Source organism: Halyomorpha halys, unplaced genomic scaffold (assembly GCF_000696795.3).
Source record: "Halyomorpha halys isolate HHAL.00 unplaced genomic scaffold, Hhal_1.1 Scaffold1419.1, whole genome shotgun sequence".
Lineage (NCBI taxonomy): Eukaryota > Metazoa > Arthropoda > Insecta > Hemiptera > Pentatomidae > Halyomorpha > Halyomorpha halys.
Genome location: NW_027105014.1, coordinates 199,326 through 216,598, shown reverse-complemented (window position 1 = coordinate 216,598; position 17,273 = coordinate 199,326). Strand labels below are relative to the sequence as shown.

At 29.8% G+C, this 17,273-nt stretch overlaps 1 long non-coding RNA gene across 1 annotated transcript in view; it reads left to right on the top strand.

The window, feature by feature from the left end:
* The first annotated feature begins 3,139 nt into the window (after positions 1-3,139).
* The window catches only part of LOC136795768 (uncharacterized), a 143,276-nt gene continuing 129,142 nt past the window's right edge, over positions 3,140-17,273 (top strand). Inside the window, exon 1 of the long non-coding RNA XR_010843437.1 lies at positions 3,140-3,340. This is a non-coding gene — a long non-coding RNA (uncharacterized lncRNA). The remainder of the gene's footprint in view (positions 3,341-17,273) is intronic.

Sequence of the window (17,273 nt, the reverse complement as noted above, 5' to 3'; positions counted from 1 at the left end):
TTTATTGCAATGAAAAGTATGACACTAATGTAATAAAGAAATAAACATCGGAAATATGATAAACATTTCATTTACTGCAACATCATATCATATGATTAACAACAGTGGTTCTGTCTGAGGGTACAGTGAAATTATTTAAAAAAAAAAACCAGTGCATTTCTATTATAGTTTCTCTTTCTTTTTTATGACTGAAATAATAAACCACAGAAATAAATAAACTATAACATCTTATGGTATAAAACTGGTATTAGTTTTTTTTTTTTTATGTAATACTTTAATTTTTCATCTAACTTAATTATTCAAACATTTTGTAGTGTACTTACAGCAACCTAAGGTGCTGTTGGTCCTACTTTGAGAACAGCTGTATAATAATATGGTAGGTGTATTAAGAAAATAAAAAGAATGTTATCAATATTAAAAATTCTTACAAATTAAAGTCATTAAAGAAAAACATAAATGGATGAAACATTTTACTCATCACAATAGATGGTACATGAACAATATTGTAACAAAGATATAAATAAATAATGGCAGATTATTGATTGACCATGTGTATAGATGAACGGAATATGGTCCGAGTGCGGTCAAAAAAACTCAAATAGTAAATGATTATACTATTTTTATTGAGCCAACGTTTCACCCCACGTTGCTGGGCTTCGCCAGAGCTAAAAAAGATAGAAACACTTGACATAGTTACAAAAAAAAGAAAAAACAAGTGGAAAATAATTATTTTATTATGAAGTAAATAATAAGTTTTTTCTTTTTTTTTCACTATGTCAAGTGTTTGTATCTTTTTTAGCCCTGCAACGTGGGGTGAAATGTTGGCTCAATAAAAATAGTATAATCATTTACTATTTGAGTTTTTTTACCGCACCCGGACCATATTCTATTCATAAATAAATAATATTTCCTGAAATATGGAGCTAAATGTCAGAATTTAATAAATAATTTGTGCTATTATTTAGTATATTTTTGATCACCACCCAAAATATTTCTTTGAAGATAATAAGTTTCATTCTTTTTACACTGCAAAATAAGATTGATATCTTTTCTAAGATGCTAAATCTGACCTATATAGACTTATATTTTCCCTATATGGCCAATTGGATTTGAAAATCCCATTAACTTGCTCAGCCATACAAGAAATTATTGAAATCTACATTAAAGGCTGAACTGTAAAATATCAAACTTTTATATAAGAAAACGCTGATATTGATAGATTTGGCTGCATCAGAAAAGAAGGATACAAAGGAAGTATTGTAAGTAGTTTATTTATACATAAGTGATTTTAACAATTGACAGAATTGTTAAAGAAGAGTTTAAGAGAAAAGTATGATTGAAAACGGTTGTTGCAGTTTTCACATACCATTAACACGAGGCAAGATTAATCTCAAATTCAGGGTAGTACTTGATGAGATAAAAAGTTACTTTCTAGAAGATTTGTATCCAACATACTCAAATCTTAAAACTGGTTTACATGTATCAAGAAAAGTGTTATTGATCAGCTATATTAATTAGGATTTTTTTTTTTTCATTCAATTCTGAATTGTAAAAAAATATTTATTGGACACATTATGAATGACCTTGATTAAAATTCTGGCATGCCATACAAAATAGGTTTAAACTCGAGAATATTGGTTCAGCAGAGTTAACCCTAAAACAAACATTTGATATTAGTCTGGAAATAAATTAAGTTGTTGGAACCCATGCTTAACCATATCCCCTCTCTCCTAAAAATACTGTAAGATTGTATAGTAGGCATCTTTACCATTTAATGTATGAATTTTAATCATGCATGTTTGCTCTCATAATATTTATAAGCTTATGCCTTTGCATCAGGTAATAATGATAAGGAAGGGTTCGCTCAGATTAATCACTTGTATTTCTGAATGTAGTTAATAATTATTTTTGTTCTATTTACTGTTTCCTGATTTAATTTGAGGAAGGTACATGCGACATCTGTAAGTGTTTTAGTAGTAACACAATGTGCAAGAAGATTTGAAGCACTCAATTCTAAAATAGAGTATCTGACATTTATTGTAAATGTGAAGTTTTTTGCTTCATTAGATTCTATAAGCCTAGTTTCATAAGCTTTTTAATAGAAATTTATGTTTTTAAAGGAATAATGTTAGTATTAAATTGTGTTAAGGGACACCTGGTTTAAGGTAAAACATTGTAATTAAAAAACATTTTAAAACTTCAAAGTTATCATTTTTCAGATACCAAGTGCATATTAATGGAGTCTTATATCATTATAAAAAATATATATATATAATTTTACTATTAAGAATCTATTATAAATAATTTTTAAAACAAATATTTTCATGTTTAATTTCCATAGCATTTTAATAGTTTAATATCAAATTCATGATGCTCCTTTGAACATTCACTGACTAGAAATTAATATCGTAAAAACTTGTATTTTGTTTTTTGTATAACCTACATATTTTTAAGTTTTCAGCAAGAATACTATTCATACATTCATTCGCATAGTTGTTTTTTTTTAAAGACTTATTTTACTCTTAATTTTTTTTAAATAATGGAACTGATGGCTGTTATCAGACTCATCATGTCTCAAATTTCAAAGATCAAAATAGATGGCAGATATTGAAAACTAGCTCCTACTCATTCATCCTCTTATTATCAAACAAAAAAGTTTCATAATTTTATGTGTGTGCATTATTTTTAGAATGATGTACCAATTTGATAAGATATTTAATTTATAATTAAAATTGTAAGTCAGCTTTGGATTTATTTCTGTTATTTGCACCAGAGAGTTATAAAAAGGAGTCCACTATTGAGAAAGAAATAACGCTTTTATTTGTTTTGTATTTTCAACTGTGATACATAATATAATTATGACATTTATGACCACAGGATATCAACAAGTGCAGGTAAAATGCTACAGATAGCTCTGAATCCAGTATATCGATATTTGTTTATTTTTTATTAATATTAGCTACGGAAAGCACCTCTTTATTGTTGAAAGATATTTTAAAAATGAATTTTATGCGCTTAACATGGGTTAAATTAGTAAAACATTTCAATATTGATGATTGCTAAATTTTTTCTTCCTGTTCTAATTTATATCGATATAGATTAATCGATCATTACCCCTTCCCCAAAGTGGAACAGAACAGGCCAGGTTCATAAAGGAGAAGGCACAAGCTTATGCCGACTTACTTTTATAGTAATTTCATATTAATCCGTGATTGTGATAGTATTGTTTATGTGATTTTGAAATGTTCAAGATTCCAATGTTCGTTATCATTTCATCTACTCATCTAGAAATTTTGTAACAACCTTCAGTGTGATTTCTTCGCCAAATAAAACATATAAGGTACTTTTTGCATGACAGTTTTATTTTATGTTTAAAAAAAAAAAATAGTTTATAGAACCAATGTATATATCCTGTTTAAAATCACCATTTGGTTGTTTTGTAATATAAAGGTGTAAAGGAGAATAATGAACTGTATAGTGGACCATTACTGGTTACATTTAAATGAAAGTGATTATCTTTATTCATTATCATAGAAAATTCAATTTATCAATTATAATGCATTAAATATTACTATATTGGATTTATTACAATATTATATCTAATTGTTCTTGTTATATTAGAAATTTATTGAAATATTATACTTTCTGGGATTTAGTGTGTAGTTTCAGAGCTGAGATCCTAGCATTGGGCTTCTGTACCAACTGTATTTCAAGTTTACATAATGTATTAATCCTCAGTGGAAATATCCATCTCAGATATTGAACATTAAAATATATCCTTACTATTGTTTGATCTAAATTTCTAGCTTATCGAGTATAAGTTGATAAGTTAGCTATTTAATTATATGCTCAAATTCAGAACAGATATTCTTTCCATATAAAACCTTATATTTGTATTGGAGACATAAACCCACCAGTCAGAAACAATTTAATCTATGCTGCTAATTTTATTTGGTAGAATTTAGTATTTTTAAATGATATTCCTGTTATGTTTGCACATCTACTATCTGGTCTGTACAGTCTCTCATATCTCTCTCGATGTTTTATGAACTGTGAATAATATGTTGCATTGATATTAAAAAAAGTTAATATTTTGAAAGATGTTTTAAGGACTTTAAACTACTGAATAAGTGGGCAATAGCTGTTACAATTATATGGTTTTGTTTGTATGAACTAGATTTTAAAAAAAAAAGTATTGATGAAAACACTATTAAAAGGTTTTTTTTTTTATACTATTCACATAATCAATAACATTCTTTAAAATATATTTTTTTAGTTTTATGAAATTAGAAATTCATTAAATATTGAATTTATAAGCGAATGTTTAGTTACAACAGCTCCATTATATTTCTGAGGTAGTTAGCAGTATATTGGTTATTGTTTATAAAAGAATTATTCATGTAATGAAGTTATATTCCCTGTAGTGTTAATTTACTGGTTTTAGTTTTCATGAAGTTATATTTTAATGACTGGTATGGTAGTATACAGAGGAAGTTATGTGCTATGGATGACCTTTTGAACAATGGTCTACTGTTTTTCAGCATCAAAGGCTACAGGAAGTCGTTCTCTTTAAACAGAGAGGATACCTTTTTCTTAAGAATTCTTTAGAAATTTTGATTTAAAAAAAAAATACGATTTTTGAGTTACAGCTTGTAACAATGAAAACTACTTTATTTCCTTTCTATTTAAATCTTTTATGTTTATTACTTGCTTTGTCATACTTTTTTACGACTTATCTTTATGTCTTTTCTCTTGTAAAAACTCATTTAAATTATATTGGGCTCAATAATACCATAAGAATATTTTTTAAAGAAAATTAGTTACACTATACCTTATATAAACATATATATTTACAATATATATCACAAAGAGATTAAGTATTTTTTACTTACACCATTTTTAATGGAAGGAAGTAATATACCATATGTATCATAGTGTCAGTTTAAGATACGTTAGTTTTCTCACTTTCTGTTTTAACGAGTATTTCTGAACGACTAGTGATTCCTTTATATACTATATTTGTTTCAACAGTTCGATACGCAAATATATATTTTTCCAAATAAATTGCACCTATTATATTTCGAAAATGAAAAACTGGAGCGATACTGTGTTCTACAACGAACCTGGAACATAAAAGAAACATTTCTAATATGAAAATAGAAAAATATTAACATAAGTTATACTGATTTTATTTTTTATCAAGCCTTTCTATTTTGCTGTGAATATATTCCTATTTCTTAACCCAGTGTTTCCAAAACGTACGGTGTCTTTGAACCATTTTCTGGAAACATCGATAAAAAAAGTGACAAGTTTTTATTTTGAAAGCAATATTCACGCTTTAAAAACTGTGCTGATTTTGTTAGATAGTAAAATTATTTCCGATTTCTGATCTTGAAAATGGGAGAAGAGCCTCGAAACGTTGATGAAAGAATGTATGAAATAAAGATATTAATAGGAAGGAGTTTTCACAAAAATATAGTATATAATTATTTGAAAAACCTTCAAGTGTAAAATATATATAATTGCATATGTCTAAAGAAACCTCGGATTTTTTATGTCTTGGCCTATATAGGAATTAAAATCATTTGCCATCGGAAACGGATTGCTAAATTTCGTCATCAAAACATTTTTTTTTTTTAACTTTATCTATAAAGTGTATATATTGAAGACAACTAGTGAATTTAATACATTACAGAATTATTACAATATCATGAGTGGTATGATTGTAAACATAACATAAGCCTCTGAACGGATATTTCCCAAAAAATATTGAAAATTAATGAATCCATGTTAAATGGTTTTATTCGTTGATATAAACACGTACGTACGTTAAAATATGTTAACATTTTACTTGTAGATCATACATATACAATACTAACAAGTAGCGAAGTTGTGGTTATTATTTTTTCATGATAGTTATCGAACAAAACAACTTCTTGTTGTACTATGTATAAATATCGGTGAAGTATTTAACTCTTTTTGCACTTCACTTCGGGAAACACTATTATAACCATGAATAAATTATATCCAAAATTCTCGAAAACAGATTTCAGATAGAATGATATTTTTTTTATCTATCTACAGTTGTTACCGTTATTCTTAGGTTTATATCTCGCCAAAGAGGGCGTTGAAAACAAAGGATTAACTTGTTTAGATAGATAGCAACCTAATGAGGATTACGATCTTCGACATTATCTCTTTATTGCGGCAACATCAAACGTTTTTCGTTCATCAATAGATAATTTTAACTATTCCTTTATTGAACTTTACCCTTTTCATTTAATTATCCAACGGATTCTGACATGAAAAGGAATTGTTGATTTACTGGTCAGTTGGAAGCTAGTTGTGGCTTTATCTGTTATTTTGTTAGTACATGTAGCGTGAGATAACGATTTATCAATCAAAGTTGGACAGGTATTGGTAGCTTGTGCAGAAGCTGTTCCTGTTGCTATCCCAAACAAACCAATATTTACTCTGAATAACTATTAATAAACTATTAACAAAGTCATGTTTAATAAAAACTTGTAATATTTTTTTTTTTAAGATAATATATATATTTTGTTTATTTTTACCTGGATTTATTTTAGATTTTTCTGAAGTAAGCCATCAATTACTTCACAGTGGTTTTGTTTTAACTTCATTTCCAGAAATTTACAAACTATTTTCACGACGGTAAGACCCTAGCTAGCTGATCTAAAAGATCATTTAGTTTTACATTGATATACCGAGTTAATTCAAAACAGTTTGAACCGTTTTTGAGAAAATCGAATGTATATTAAGTGGCACTTTCGGTAAGTCGATCTTATCGGGGATACACAAACCTTAAATATGTAATTTCGAATGACTTTTCCTTTTTTCCGCTAGGGTAGTCCCACACATAGAGGCTTTTTTGTGAGACTTGGTTATTTGGGACCAGGGAACCTAAAAACGTGTATTTCTGTCAAAAACTCGGATTTGAAATTTTTCAGGATCCCAATACTTCCCCGTATTAAATATCCCATAAATAGGTAAATAAAACTAAAAAATTTAAATAAATTAAAAGCATAAAAATGTCTTGAAAATATACATTTACCTATATAAATATATTTTTAATTACCTTATCAATGACTTACTTCACAGAGGTGCCAAGTACATTTCCACTACTTTTACGAAAAATACACTTAAGGTTCTCTCTTTTAGGAAAATTACAACTTTTCAATTAGTTTTTGGACTAAACAGATTTAGAATTTATACCTATATCTTTCAGTCAAAAAATTAGTAATTTTCCTTAAAGAGAGAACCTTGAGTGTATTTTTCGTAAAAGTAGTGGAAATGTACTCGGCACATGGTATGTCGATAATATCGACTTACCGGAAGTGCCACTTTATATATATTCGATTTTCTCAAAAACGGTTCAAACTGTCTTGAATAAACTCGGTATATCAATGTAAAACTAAATGATCTTTTTGATCAACTAGTCTTATCCTCATGGAAATAGTTTATCAGTACTTAAATACCTGAACTCTTCCTCTAACTTCGTTTATTTGAAATAATTATCCATTTTGAATTGTTAAGAGTAGTAAAAAGTGTATCAATATAAACTATGAAAGAATTTTATAATTAACTTCAGGAGGGAATGGAAAAATGGAGACAGCCGAGTGTGGCCCATTTCCCCTAATGGTACAAGAGCCCAAGAGGAGAAAAAAGGCAGTTATATCACCCCAATGTTTGATTACTTTAATGAAAACTATGTATAATTACTAGTCAAAATTCATGAGTGCCAAGTATAGGTATTGGAGAATAAAAAATGGCGGCTGTTTCAAAATGACAAAAAAACTAATTTTTCATTCGGAGCTCTATATCTCAAAAAGTAGGAACAACAAAAGAAAACCTAAGAGAATGTCATTTAAAGAAGAGCAAATGTGCTAAAGTATTAGCCCTAATAGAGTTATTTACGTTAAATAGTTTTCGAGATACACCTTTTTACAAAGCAACATTTCATAAAAATGTTGAATGGGATGTACTGAAAGATCAGTTCCTAAAGTTATTTTGAAAAATTTATATCTCAATAACCATTTGATGTACAGATGTCTATTAGCACTCAAATTAAAGCTAGTTTAATGAGCTATAATGTATTTTATTGGTTATCTTCCTAGGTGTAATATTTTGCATGAAAGTTGCTAAAATAAATTAATTTACAGGTGTTCGGACAAATTTACATTTGCCAAATTTATATTCATATGAATATCATAAAACTACTACCCCTACGAAGATAAGTTTCATAAACTACTTTATAGTAAGTTAAATTTCCTTTATTTTGAGTGTTGGCAGATATAGTGCGTCTTATGAATTTAGAGCTATATTTTTTCAAAAATCCAACATTTTATACGAACAACTATAAATTATTATTTTGTCAAATATCATAAAAACTACTACTCCTACAAAAATAAACATAATTAACTATTTTGTAGTAAATTTAACTTGCTTTAATTTGAGCGCTGGCAAACATCTGTACGTCCAATGGTTTCTAAATGAAGTTTTTCATAAATCAAACTTATTATCCGAACAACTATAAATTAACATTTTGTGAGTTTATTTTGTCAAATATCATAAAAACTACAACTCCTACAAAGTTAAACATAATTAACTATTTTGTAGTAGATTTAATTAACTTTAATTTGAGCGCTGGCAAACATCTGTATGTCCAATGGTTTCTGAAACGAAATTTTTCATAAATCAAACTTATTGTCCGAACAACTATAAATCAATTTATTTTAGCAAATATTATAAAAACTACTATTCCTACGAAGGTAAAGGTCAGAAACTTATTTATAGTTCATTAAACTAGCTTTAATTTGAGTGGTAATAGACATCTGTACGTCTCATAGTTCCTGAGATATAGTTTTCTCAAAATAAATTAGCTAACTACTAATCTTTCAGAAGATTTTAAAGAAATTTTGGTTTTTAAAAGCTATATCTCGAGAACTATTGGACTTAAATAGCTCTTTTAGGGCTAATATTTTAGCAAATTTACTCTTCTTTAAATAATGTTACTCTTAGATTGTGTTGTTGGTAGTTTTTAAGATATAGAGCTCCGAATGAAAAATTAATGTTTTGAAACAGCCGCCATTTTTCATTCCCCCTTCCTATACTTGGCAGACTCATCAATTTTGACTAGTAATTATACATTGTTTTCATTAAAGTAATCAAAAATTGAGTTGAGATAACTGCTGTTTTTTCTTCCCGGTTCTTGTACTATAGTTACAATCATATTGTACAGGGCTTGGTTATATTCAGTTAAACTGTTCTATTCTTTGCAGGATCAAAGTTGATATTCGTTATTCGCACCTCCAGAAACCCTGATATGCCAATTTTTGTAGCAATAGATCAATCAAAATTTATTCGAAATTGATATGCAATGCAGTTGATTTTTATCTAATATTTTTAATCGTAATGATTTTGGTCGATGACAATTCACTTTTTTTATAATTTATACCCTCAAAGAGCTGAGGTTTTTTATGCCACTTTTATTATGTACACCTTAATTTCTTTACTGGCCACATATTTCAGCGTTTATTCTATTCTCCAATTGATGTTATTGTTGAAACTATTGTGTAACACATATGTAATTTCTTACTAAACCAGGTTATTTACAATTGTTAATGTCATTGCTTTACTTGACTGTTGGCACATTGACAAAAAAATGTTATTTGTTTGAGATATCCCATAGATGTTAGGAAAGTCTGTAGGACGACCTTAGTAAAGAAAGCCACCACAGTCTACGGTACTATTTTTGGAATCCTAAATAAAATAAAAACTTGTTTTTCAGATGTCCCTCTATTTAATAAAAGCAACAATATGTGATGAATTTAGATGCTTAAGATTATTGTTAGACTTGCTTTAATAGAACATAATGATTTATAGAATCGTATAATGAACCATCTATTAATGAATAACAATTTAAACAGGCCTGGGCTCTACTCTAACAGGTACCCTAGAAAGAAGAATCGGAAAATGTAAAAGAAAAGTCCTCCGTACAATAACATGACCTATCTGCAGAATGGAGAAGAACTAACAGTGAACTGCTTGCAGGCTGGTCGGTCAATATATCATGATATGTAGGCAAGGAGGTTAAGATGGGCGGACCTATGGCTCGAAGCAATCCGTCAGGTCGCCTCCTAGAATGCTTTTATTGTTGGAAAGAGATCACGTGGGAGGTTAAAAACCAGATGGATAGGCAGAATCAACAAAGATGCGAAAGAATGAAGAAAATTGGAAAGCAGTTTACAAGGCAGGCAGGTGTGGAAAAAGGCTGGCGGCAAAGATCTGTAGGGCCAACCGTATAAAAAAAATATTTGAAAATTGAATTGTATTTCAAATCAACCTGTAATAAACTCCTTTAATGTTTTACTTATATACCTAAATTTTGGTCATGTAGATTAAATACGCAGACTGACACTGGTGTTTCTTGGTTTTTCAACAAAAAATAGTTATAGCTAACATTACATTGTTAGTACAATGTTCTAACAAATGTATAGCTCTCGCCCACTTTTTTTTTTTATATTTATTTTGGTAACTTACCAAATATTTCCTAAACGTTTTTAATAATTGTCCCGTAGATGAATAAATAAAGTTAGCATTTAGCTGAACTTTCTAATTTTTGCCGGGATGTATTTGAGCCGTTAAATGTCATTGAAGGTCGTGGTTGATGGTGCGTCTTGGACGACTATGAAAATAGACTTCTATCATTGACTGGAAATTTTTTTCTCTTGTTCCTAAATTTTACTGTACAAACGTTGAACATTTTTTAGCTCACTACGATTTAAAGACTAAAAAATAGTTGTTTCAGTTTTTCAATTTAACTTCTCCATATTATCTTATAATATTTTTATTTATTTAATAACCTCTGTTATAGATAGGGGTATACGGTGTGGGTTGGCTGAGTAGGTAAAAGAACAAATATAAGTAAAACATATGAAAAGCAACCATTAAAAAAATACCTACTAAAATATAACTAACCACAAAAAAAAAATATATACACAAGAATAATTTTTTTTTAACTATCACCAACTAAAATTACAATCCATAACATATCTTACAATTTGCCTATTATCTTACAATCATCTATTACCTATACCATCTGCTGCGAGGATAAAATTTCTGTTGCTGCTGGGACATTTAATGTTTACTGAAAAACCTTTAAAACCGTTAGGCAAGTCTGGTTAGAGCTACCTAACTTTCCTGAGAGAACAGGGAAATCAAAATAAACGTAAGATTACATGTAATGAATGTTGTAATGCCGATGAAATGGAGATTAAAGAAGCCAAGTATTGCACATTGGTCAAAACTATTGCAAATAGTTTATTATAAACGGATTTTATAAAGAAAAATAATAGAGCCAAACCTTGGAAATAAATATAAATACTAAGTACTTATAGAGATTCTTTTTGTACGCTTCATTAAAATAAAATTAGTACTTCATACATATATAATACATGAAATATATTATATATACTTTACTGAGTTCATAATCTAATAAAAATGAGAAAGGAAAGTAACGGTTATATTTGCAAAAATAATACAGTCTTTGAGAAACATTAAATATATATATTATTTACTAAAATTACAAAAAAATTCAGAGGGTTTCTAAGTTGCGTTAAATTTAGTTCTTGTATCAGCCATGCCACGGTAATATTAAAATGTGTTACTCTAAGCCTTGTGAGGCTTGATAATATCATGCGCGCATCTCAACATGAAATATGCCTCTCATGAACGCCAGGTATGGTCGTTCCTATTTTATGTGTAATAAATGAAAGCGATGAAAGTGAAAGATCATGTAGTGACCTAATTTTACCATTTAACCAATGATGTAATATATTTTATGTGTAGTATCATTAAATTTTATAGAAATATCAAAAAATCATCGAAATTTATGATCTCAGTAGTATCCTAAATATTTAAAAAAATCCGAAATTTCGATTTAATTCTTTTCTAATGTTAGCTTGTTAGGACCACCCTTAGGTTGCTTTTCCAAACATTTTGTTTATGGCACTCTTTTTGGGTATCTTTTCGAGCTAAAAATATTTAAAAATGTCGCCAAAATTATCCTTAGAAATGTTGAGTATTTAGGGAACTGAGAAAAAATTGTGAAGTCAATGCTGGAACGCACTGTATATTTGCTATTTTAATTTTTTTTAATATTTTGAGAAAGTGACATCAGATTGTGGCACCCACTTTTGGAACCGCTGCCCTAAGATACACTTACTGATTCTAGATCATAAAATATATCTGCAAATTATATTAAAAATTAGTTTCAGCCACACATATCACGAAAACATATTTCTAACCGTCCTGAAATTCTTAATAATTAATCAATTAATATAATTAAGTAAAGATTTGAACAACATTAAATTTTGCTTCGAATGAGTATCATAACTTCTTAATTCAGTTAAGTAGTGCATCGTACACTGTAATCCGTTGAAACCAAAAGACTAATTTTTGTTTCAAATTTTGTCATTCCAGGAAAACCACAATGGTTTCTGTTCATCTCTCTATTCTAAGTCCGCTAGTATTCCTCAAGGTAGTATCCTCGGTCTATCCTCAACACAGTATATACAGTTGACATCCTAACACTATCCTCACCACGTATGCCGATAACGCAATTTATAATAACCATATGATTGCATCCCAATCTCTCCAGTCCCATATCACAACCCTCGAAGAATGGTGCCGAAATTTGAGGATAAAAATAAATCCCATCAAATCACTTTTACTCTTCGTCGTAAACCTGCCGACTGCCCTACAGTATACTTTAATAATGTTGCTGTTACCCCTTTAAAACAGATCCGCCACCTTGGACTACATCTGGACAAACGACTAACTTGGAATCCTTACACAAGAATGAAAAGACAGGAAACCACGTCGATTTCGACTATTGCAGCACTTCCTAGATAAACGGTCTAAACTTCCAATTCATTACAAAAGACTGATCTACATGACAATAATAAGGCCTATCTGGACATACGGAGTTGAGCTTTGGGGCTCCACTATACCTTCGTGAAATCCTCATTGCGCCTTATTTTTCACAAATAAAATCATCCATAAAGACTTTATGTAACCGATCTAGCTTGAACCAGATATCAATCCTTCAATTATAAGCTCTTTAGCCACCCAAACCTATTAGTTTCCAAACTTGCTTCCTCTTTCATTCCTGACAATCCTCCGAGGCGTCTGAAAAGAAGATGGCTTCGAGACCTTAATAGTGTAAAAATGATTTTAGAGTGCTTCCAATAGGTAGTTTCTCTACATGCCTGTATCATAATGGTATGATCTTGCTTCAAATTTACTTGTTATATTTTATGTGCAATTATCAATGTCAATAAATTAATTTTTAAAAAATGCCAAAACCTGAGATATAGTTAGTACTATATTTGGGTACAATTAACACTGAAACGCGTTTATGCTGGTCCTAAAACGGTTACCAAGAAACTAACAAGTTTAAAAAAGAAACGAATCACGAAATATTTATTTCTTTTGATTTCTCATCTTGATCCTAGCGAAAAAGTTACTATACAGCAAATTATAGAACATTAATGCCTTAAATGAGTAGCATAACGCAGTAATTCGGTAAAGTGGTATGGTACGGTTAACCACAGAGCCAGTTGTTCTTTGGGCTCCATTTGTCGGTCTGAAGTGCTACGAAGTCCATATGCAACCAGGGCAGATGGTTGACCTAGAAAGACCTAATCCGTTACTTGATTATTTTAATTAGATAATCATCAAGAGATTTAGGACCGCCAAAAATATTTTTTCGTGATACGTGTGGTAGTTTTTAACTATTTTTTTAATAACATTTACAGTTGTATGTTTTATGACCTAGATTTTATGAATCTATACTCATGTATACTCTACTGTACTCATGTAAGGTTCAAAACCTAAAATAATCTTTAGGAGTCAACTGACCAAACAATAGCTTATGATTATTGTTTCTATGTTTAAACTTAGTTAATTATTCTGTATTCTATCTTTCATCTAAATGTTAACGGGTTTATCTATGTATTTATGTTTTAAGTGAATGGGTTATGAATAGATATACGTTTAGATAACCAGTTCGTGTTATTTTTTAAACAGTTTGGTGCTTTAACTACTTATAAACTTTGATATCTAACGTTCTAAGCGGGGTTATGAGCCACGTATGAACGATTACGCGAAGAACAGCAGTCTATTTCATAGAGGTGCAATAAACAGGTTGTTTATTATCCATGCTTTATACCTCTTTCGCGGAGGTTGGGCCAGCAGCAGAATACATCATCTCGGAATTGTGTTTTCAAACATAAAAGGGACAAAACTAAAAAAAAAAAAGACAAAAAAGATGGAGCTTTATCTTAGGGACGCAAACGAGACATATAACCTTCAGAGTGAAATAACGGAAGTAAGTTATCGGACTGGGACTTTTCATTCTTATCCAGTTATTTTGGTCAACTGCCTCTCAATGATTGTTTTTTTTTTTTTCGTCTGGTTTGTGTTAGCTCTTTATCAAAGTGTATAAAACAGACGGGAAAGATCTCTCTAATTTATTGCAGGCAACCGACCATTTTTTTAATTGATAATGGTTGATTATTCTGTTGTTTTTCAAATGGGTGGTGTATATTTGTCGTACATTGTGTGTGTTCCACGTGTATTCAATATTTTTTAAGGAGGTGTAGATAGTTGTAGTATTAATATAAGTGGAGAAGATGGTCGAGAGGGGGAGGGGTGCGGTCAGCAACCTATATAATATTATATTTCATCTTTCATTGTTATCAATCTGATAATGTCTAATTCCTTGGTTATTAATGAAATATATTTTATTTTCAGTTCATTGTTACATTGATACATTTTATGTATATTTCCAAATTTGTTAGTTAATTACTTCTTTTTAATTTTATGTTTCTCTGAATGATGGTTATTATCTCTTTTTTCTCAGGTCGAAACGTCGGCACGAATACATATTTTTTTTGCTGAACGCTAAAAACTACTAAGAAGATAAACGTTATCAACATCGTTATAACGTTAGCATTCATCTAGCATTAATTTAGGTGTACGTTTTTCATAGACCTAGAGTTTTTTTTCCGAATAACGAAATAACAACATATAGTTCAAGAGCCCAAGAGGAGAAAAAAGTCAGTTATTTCACCCCAATTTTTGTTTACTTTAATGAAAACTATGTATAATTACTAGTCAAAATTGTTGTCTGCCAAGTATACGTAGGGGGAATAAAAAATGGCGGATTTTTACAAACATTAAAATAATTAATTTTTCATTCGGAGCTCTATATCTTTAAAACTACCAACAACAATAGAAAATCTAAGAGAATATCATTTAAAGTAGAGTAAATTTGCTAAACTGTAAGCCATAATAGAGCTAATTACGTTCAATAGTTCTCGAGATATAACTTTTTAAAAAGCAATATTTCATAAAAATGTTGTACAGAACGTACTGAAAGATCAGTGGTTAGTGAATTTATTTTGAAAAATCTATATCTCATAAACCATTTGAAGTACAAATGTCTGTTAACACTTAAAATCTAGTTTAATGGGCTATGAAGTAGTTTAATACGTTTATCATCGTAGTTATCATGATATTTGCTAAAATAAATTGATATATAATTGTTCGGACAAACCTACAGAGGTAAAGATCATAAACTACTTTATAGTACGTTAAACTAGCTTTAATTTGAGTGCTAATATACATCTGTACGTCTCATAGTTCCTGAGATATAGATTTCTCAAAATAGATTCACTAACTACTGATCTTTCAGTAGATTTTTAAGAAATGCTGCTTTTTAAAAAGCTATATCCAACATAACTATTGGACGTAAATAGCTCTGTTAGGGCCCATATTTCAGCAAATTTAATCTCTTTTAAATAATGTTCTTTTAGACTTTAGTGTTGTTGGAAGTTTTTAAGATATAGAGCTCCGAATGAAAAATTGATGTTTTTTGAGGTTTTGAAGCAGCTGCCATTTTTTAATCCCCCTACCTATACTTGGCAGACTCATCAATTTGGACTAGTAATTATACGTAGTTTTCATTAAAGTAATCAAAAATTGGGTTGAAATAACTACCTTTTTTTCTTCCCGGCTATTGTACTATTAGGGCGACAGATGCAGATCTGCCACATGTCTTGACTTCACTGACCGCATCCCTAACCACTTTATATAATCCACGGTAAACTATTAACTCATGATTACGAGATATCAACATTTTGTGAATATCATGGAAACGGCTTCTACGCCTGTTAGTACCTAGTACTCATTTGAGAGACTAATAGACTAGACATTCGTGGAAGTAGTATTTCCATGGTATTTGCCAAAATAAATTCATAAAATATTTCTTTATTTGAAAATATGAAGTTACTTTTTGAAAAACTGTATCTCTGGAACTATTTAAACAGTTCTATGAGGTATAAGGGCTAATATTTTACCAAAATCACTCTACTGTAAATCATACTCTTTATGTTTTTTAGTGCTGTAGATAAAGATATGAAGTTCCATATCTCTATGTTTTGAAACAGTCGTTATTTTTTATTCACTCCAATGGTAGGCAGTTATTAATTTTAACTATTAACTTTTTTTCATTGTAGTAATCAAAAATTGGAATGAAATTTTTGAGGAAACTTCTTTCCTCCTCTCCTCGTGCTGTTTGACAAATTTTTTAATCAAATATTCTTATTATTTTCTAATTTTAATCTATTTTTTATGAAGTTTATCTCTATTAACATTTAATCTTTGACCTTAATGGTTATATATAAGATAATAGTTTGTAGCGGGCAACTCTGGGGAGGGCTAGGTGCTGCGGTGTAGGATTACATCGCCGAAGGAAATGGCCCCTTTGATGTGGAGCGGCGGCTATATTGTGTGTTCCAGCAGCCCTGTTCGACAGGGCAGGGTTTAAACGCTGTAATTATATCTTGTCATTGTAAGATGTCCCTGAGGACAGACTGCCCATGATATTGGTTGTCCCTCGGTGTAAGGGTAATTTAGTCCACACGTGCCTCTACAAATACCTATTTAAAAAATATTCCAAAAAAAATGGACCTACGTTAATTTTTTAAAAGTTCTCTGTTGGTGGTAATACTCAATTACGAGTTCGTCTGATATGGGAGAGGGGAGGATGAATTTGAAAATTAGCAAGTTCTAAGGGGGAAACAGTGTATTCAGTAGTAAACATACGATTACATTAAATGAGGATGATCTATATCCTCCTGGGTAATAAAAATACAACGTTAGTTATTTTGTTGAATTCATACACTTTT